This window comes from Megalopta genalis, unplaced genomic scaffold (genome assembly GCF_051020955.1).
Source record: "Megalopta genalis isolate 19385.01 unplaced genomic scaffold, iyMegGena1_principal scaffold0596, whole genome shotgun sequence".
Taxonomy (NCBI): Eukaryota; Metazoa; Arthropoda; class Insecta; order Hymenoptera; family Halictidae; genus Megalopta; species Megalopta genalis.
In genome coordinates, this window is record NW_027476665.1 from 110,604 (window position 1) to 117,500 (window position 6,897).

Sequence of the window (6,897 nt, forward strand, 5' to 3'; positions counted from 1 at the left end):
GTTGCATCATAGCGCGTCTCGGCGCAATCGACCGATTCGCTCGATCCATTATTTTCGATTTACGGCTAAAATAAATTTTTCTAATTTTTTTCAATAACATATTCCTGCTTAAATAACTTTTTTACATAGGGATTAAGCATTTAGAACGATACATTGTTTAAAATAAGGGCACTTTACTCTTGACATTTTACGGTTTTTTCAATTTTCTGAAAAATCCTATCATTAGATTTTTTTAAAAATACGATATTCTTGCTTAACTAACGTTTCTACATAGGGATTAAGCATTTAGAACGAAATCTAATGTCAGAAAATGGCACTTTACTCTTGACATTTTTCGGTTTTTTCAATTTTCTGGAAAATCCTATCATTAGATTTTTTTAAAAATACGATATTCTTGCTTAACTAACGTTTTTACATAGGGATTAAGCATTTAGAACGAAATCTAATGTAGGAAAATGGTACTTTACTCTTGATCGGTACGTTGGGACTTTGAAAATATTCGGGCGTTCCAATCGCTCGTCTGTTGCATCATAGCGCGTCTCGGCGCAATCGACCGATTCGCTCGATCCATTATTTTCGATTTACGGCTAAAATAAATTTTTCTAATTTTTTTCAATAACATATTCCTGCTTAAATAACTTTTTTACATAGGGATTAAGCATTTAGAACGATACATTGTTTAAAATAAGGGCACTTTACTCTTGACATTTTACGGTTTTTTCAATTTTCTGAAAAATCCTATCATTAGATTTTTTTAAAAATACGATATTCTTGCTTAACTAACGTTTCTACATAGGGATTAAGCATTTAGAACGAAATCTAATGTCAGAAAATGGCACTTTACTCTTGACATTTTTCGGTTTTTTCAATTTTCTGGAAAATCCTATCATTAGATTTTTTTAAAAATACGATATTCTTGCTTAACTAACGTTTTTACATAGGGATTAAGCATTTAGAACGAAATCTAATGTAGGAAAATGGTACTTTACTCTTGATCGGTACGTTGGGACTTTGAAAATATTCGGGCGTTCCAATCGCTCGTCTGTTGCATCATAGCGCGTCTTTTTTTTTTTTTTTTTTTTTTTTGTTTAACGTGGGGGAAATCTGCTGGTCAGACACCCCCGTCCCGCCCGAGGGGCGGGGCGGGGGTAGTGCGGGTTTTGACCCGCTAAAACCCCCACGGCGGCCTAGGGCGCTGGCGAGTAGCGGGGGAGCCACGGGAACTCTTACAGAACACAACCGCGGCTCCCCCTCGCCTGGCCGGCCACCAGGATGGAATGGCGATGGCCGGCCGCGTCCCGGGGGGGAGATTTATACTCCCCCCATGAATCATCTTGCTTCGGCGGTGCGGGGGACCGCACCCCACACCGCCTCGTCACTCCCACTTTGGGGAGGACAGCTTCAGTTGGGGGGGGGGGGGGTTGGCGGGCGGCGGGCAATTAAACCAGTAATCTGGTACACCCGCCGCCCGCCTATTCTCATCTGCTCGGGGAGGGGGGCTCTAGGCGTGGGCGCACACGCCGCACCCCCCGCTCACGGCGACCCCGCTCGGCAGCCTCCTTCTGCAGCATCACCTCTTCGCAGAAGGCGATGGCTGCCGCCCATTTTCTTGGGCTCTCCAGCATGGCCCCAACTAAGCTGGAGAGAGCGAGGTCGCGACCAACTTCCCGTCTTAGGACTCGGCGCAGCACTGAAAAGGCGGGGCATACCTCCAGTGTATGCTGCGCCGAGTCCTCCTCCGCGCCACAGTGGTGGCACACCGTCGTCGCTTCCCGACCGATGCGACACAGGTACACACCGAAGCAGCCATGCCCGGTGAACACCTGCGTCGCACGGTAGGTGAGCCTGCCAAACCGCCTCTCCCGCCACGTGGTGAAGTGCGGCAGGAGAGCCCCGGGGACGCGCTCGCCGGCATGGGAACAAAGCTCCGCATGCCATCTGGCGAGCGCTAGTCCCCGGGCCTGGAGCTCGAAGCCCTCGACCGCCTCTTGCTCCGGCGGGTCCCCCCGAGCCCGGCCAGCGATGCATATGCGCCTATAGACATAGGCGCGCATCGCCGCCTGCAGCTCGAAGGGAATTTCTCCCGCCAGAGCAAGCGCCGCCACGGTAGACGCGGTGCGGTAACCCCGTATGAGGCGAAGGGCCATTTGCCTCTGAAGCCGGCGCAACAACAAAGTGATGCGCCGGCTTGCCCTCGCGGACGGCCCCCAGATCGGGGCGCCGTACAAGGCCATGGACCGCACCACGCCCAGGTATAGGCGACGCACCATGTTATCCGGTCCCCCGAGATTGGGCAACAGGCGGCCGAGCGAGGCCGCCGCCCTCTCAACTCGGGGGACGAGGCGGCCGAAATGCGCCCCGAATCTCCAGTGGCTGTCGAGGATCAGTCCGAGATACTTGATCTCGGACTTCACCTCGACGCAGGCTCCTCCAACCCAGATCCACGATCCGGCCGGTGGCCGCGACCGAGGCCGTCCAAACCAGACGGCCTCGGCCTTCTCCGGGGCCATCTTCAGCCCCAGATCGTGGATCTTCGCGACGACGGCTGCCACCGCAACCTCCGCTCGTCGGATGGTCCTCTCGAAGGTGTCCCCGACGGTGACCACTAACGTGTCGTCCGCATAGCAGACGACAGTGGCACCGTCGGGCAGGGAGGCCCTCAGGACTGCGTTATATCCCAGGTCCCACAGGAGTGGTCCTAACACGGACCCCTGTGGGACCCCGCAGTCCACTTCCCTCCGTATCGTCCCGTACCGGCCCGGGTATTCCACCCACCTGTCCCGCAGGTAGGCCCCGATCACCCGCCTCAGATAGGGAGGCACCTGGTGTTCAACCAGGGCCTCCCTAATGGCGGACCAGGGCAGGGTGTTAAATGCATTGACGATGTCGATCGACACCGCCAAACACACCCCGCCCCGTGCCACGGCATTGTCCGAGAGGGACTTTAGACGGTCGATTGCGTCGACCGTCGATCGCCCCTCCCGGAAGCCGAACTGGCAGTCCGCCAGATCGGGGCCAACGCGGGACAGGTGCCTGGCGAGGCGGGCAGCAATGATCTTTTCAAAGATCTTGCCCACCTCGTCCAGGAGGCAAATGGGCCGGTACGCGGAGGGAGAATCCGCAGGCCTCCCATCCTTCTTTAAGAGGACCATCCGACTTCTCCTCCAGAGGTCCGGGAACACCCCGGACCTCAGGAGCCCGGAGAAGAGGCTTCTGAGCCTCCCGCCCAGGACGCTCATGGCAAGCAACCAGACCCGGCCGGGGATACCGTCCGGCCCCGGGGCAGTATTCTTGCCCCGAAGCCATTTGACTACCCCGGCCATTTCCTCCGGCGCGACCTCCAGATCCGGGGACCACTCATGTCCCTCTAGCTGAGGGACGGGCCGGGACGCCTCCCCGCTGACGGGGAATAGCGCGTCCACGACCCGTCCGAGCATCCCCGGATCCAGGCTTTCCGTCAGAGGGGGCGCCCAGGGACGTAAACGTCCCATCGCCATTTTGTATGGGCGCCCCCACGGATCTCGGTTCAGAGACCCGAGAAAGTCGCGCCAGGCCTGGCTCTTCGCCTGCCTGATGGCCAGCTGCAGGGCGACCACCTTCTCCCTGTATCGCCCATACAGCCGGATAGCCAGCTCCACGTCGGAACGTCGTCGTCGACGGGCGCGGGCGTACTGGCGTCGCGCGCGGATGCACTCTGTGCGTAAATCCGCTATTGCGCGCGACCACCAGTACACCGCCTTCCTCGGGAAGACCCTGGCCCGGGGCATGGCGACGTCGCAAATCGACGTCATTGCGCCCCGGAACCAATGGGCCTCCCTTGTCCCGTCGACTGGCCCGGCCGGTGTTGCCGGCCAGGCCACGACGTGGGCTGCCGCCATCAGAGCGTCCCGGTCGAGGCGCTTCAGCGCCCACCGTGGCTGAGGCGATCCCTCATCAGCGGGGCGACGTCGGGGCGTCGATGGGGCGGCGGAGAGGCCGAGAACAATGTATCTGTGGTCGGACAGCGTCTCGACCTCCTCCGCCACCCTCCACCCCGTAATACGGCGCACGGCCGGGGGCGTTGCCCATGACAGGTCAACGATGGACCCCCCGTTATACCGCACGCACGTATGGACCGAGCCCGTGTTTAGAAGACAGAGTCCGAGTCCCGCCGCCCAATCAAGCACCTCCCGGCCCCTCGGGTCCGTCCTGGGGGAACCCCAAGCTGAAGACTTGGCGTTGAAGTCCCCCAGGACCAGCACCGGACGCGGCTGGCAGCGAGAGACGCATCTCCCCACCACGTCCAGATACTGTTCATACTCCACGAGGGACCACCTCGGAGGTGCGTAGATCGCCACAACCACGGTGCCGCCCCAGTCAACGGCCAGGTATCCCCGGCCGCGCTCGATAACGGAGCACGCCGGGGACCCCGGCCGGCCTGCCCATATTATAACGACGGAGCCGTCCAAGTCCCCCATCCAATGTGGATGGTCGGGGACCCGGTACGGCTCCGCCGCTACGGCCAACCCGGCACCCCGCTCGGCCAGGAATTGCACAAAAAGGTCTTGTGCCCTGACCGAGCGGTTCAGGTTGGCCTGAATAATAGGGCCAGTAGGCCCCATTACTCCGGCGCCTCAATCTCCATCGCTGCCGCGGGAGCGGTGGCGTCTGGGGTTTTATCAGCCCCAACCGCCCCCGCGGGCGCGACGGTGGCATCCTTGGGTGCCGGATCCTTTGTTTTAGGAGCTGCCACGGCGGCTGCCGCCTTGGCCGTCGTGGTTCTCCTCCCCCTGCTTCCTCTGCCGCGTCTCGCGCTGGCAGGGCACGCCCGGCTGCCGAGGCGGTGGCCGGCCGGCTTGCCAGCACCCGCGCAAAGCGGGCACTTTGGCTTTTCTGTGCAGCCAGCCACCTTATGGTCCTGACTGCCGCACCCGAAACAGCAGCCGGACCGATCCTCGGCCGCAGTGCACCGCTGCCTCGTGTGGCCTAAGCCAAAGCAGCGGTAGCACTGCAAGGGCCGGGCGCTGAGGGCCTCCACCGTCGCCTGGGTCCAGCCCACCGTCAGTTTGCCGGCGACCGCGACTTTACGTGCGGCCGCGGCAGGGCACTGGACCCAGAGGGTTCCCAAACCAGAGGGGGAAGACCGGATTTCGCCGGTCTTCACATCCCCCCGGTCGCACCCTCCCACACGGGCGACAGCTGCGGCGACCTCCACCGGCGTGGTCGAGTCGACCAGGCCGCGCACCCTAAGGTCGGCCTTTTCGATTGGGCGCGCGACCTTCACGCCGGTCCCTGCCAGCGCGTCAGCCATCTTAGAGGCCAGGGCAGTGGCCTTGGCTGCTCCATCGGCTCCGGGGACCTCCAAAATTATTGCCCCCGTCACCGCTCTCCTGGGCTTCAGCGAGGCGATGCCAAGTTCTGCCAGGTCTATTTTGGACCTGGCAGTGGCCATCGCCTCGGCGTAACTCATCGCCCCGCCGGCCGGTACCGTTAGAGTAACGGCAGCCGTGCGGGGCGGACGTGGCGGCAGGGGAGCCCTTTTGGGAGCAGCCGGTGCCACCCGCCTCGCCGCCCTCTGGGTCAAAGCAGCCTTGGCAGCTGCCGCAGGTTTATCTGCGGCAGCCGCCCTTTTGGCCTTCCGGCCAACTACCTTTGACCACACCTCAGTTGGAGGTGTGGTGGAGGGCGGCGCAACAGTGGGGGCGGGCTGCATTTGTGTCGCCTTAGCGACCACAGTCGCTCCCCCACTGCCACCCTTTTTCTTTCCCCCCCTCCTGTCCATCGGCAGGGGTGGGGCTGGCGGCACGGGTGCCGCCGATCGCGGGCCTCGCACCCGCGGGACCAGCTCCCTTCTGAACGATGCCAATTTGGCATCGATAAGGGAGCCGATCTGTGCCAGCAAGTCGGCTGGCACAGCCGCGGGTGGGGGCGAGGACCCTCCTCGCCCAGGTGACTGGGGCCCCCGAGCGCCGATAACCGGCAGCAACCCCTTGCCCCCATCAGGGGGCAGCGGCGGAGCCATCCCGGCTACAGCCGGCCCCGCCTCCACCGCTTGACGGAGTCGGGCGACCTCCGCCCGTAACTCCGCCAACTGCTCCCTCAATGAGGCATTTTCGGCCTCTAAGAGCCGGGTGGCGCTGGGAGCCGACCGAACTGCCAGCTCCGCTACGCCCACCCGGCTGTTCAGGGCCGCCGTCCGGAGGGACCGCACCGCGCTGGCCTTCAGTCCCGTCGCGGCACTGGATATCCTGGCCACATCGCCCAGGCACTCCATTACCGCGGCCGCAACGTCCCGCGTCGGGCGGCCCCGGAAATCCGCAGCGAATCATAGCGCGTCTCGGCGCAATCGACCGATTCGCTCGATCCATTATTTTCGATTTACGGCTAAAATAAATTTTTCTAATTTTTTTTTTTTTTCCAATAACATATTCCTGCTTAAATAACTTTTTTACATAGGGATTAAGCATTTAGAACGATACATTGTTTAAAATAAGGGCACTTTACTCTTGACATTTTACGGTTTTTTCAATTTTCTGAAAAATCCTATCATTAGATTTTTTTAAAAATACGATATTCTTGCTTAACTAACGTTTCTACATAGGGATTAAGCATTTAGAACGAAATCTAATGTCAGAAAATGGCACTTTACTCTTGACATTTTTCGGTTTTTTCAATTTTCTGGAAAATCCTATCATTAGATTTTTTTAAAAATACGATATTCTTGCTTAACTAACGTTTTTACATAGGGATTAAGCATTTAGAACGAAATCTAATGTAGGAAAATGGTACTTTACTCTTGATCGGTACGTTGGGACTTTGAAAATATTCGGGCGTACGCGGCGCGCTCGGCGCTTCGAACAGCTCCGGTGTCCCCATTATTTTCGATTTACGGCTAAAATAAATTTTTCTAATTTTTTT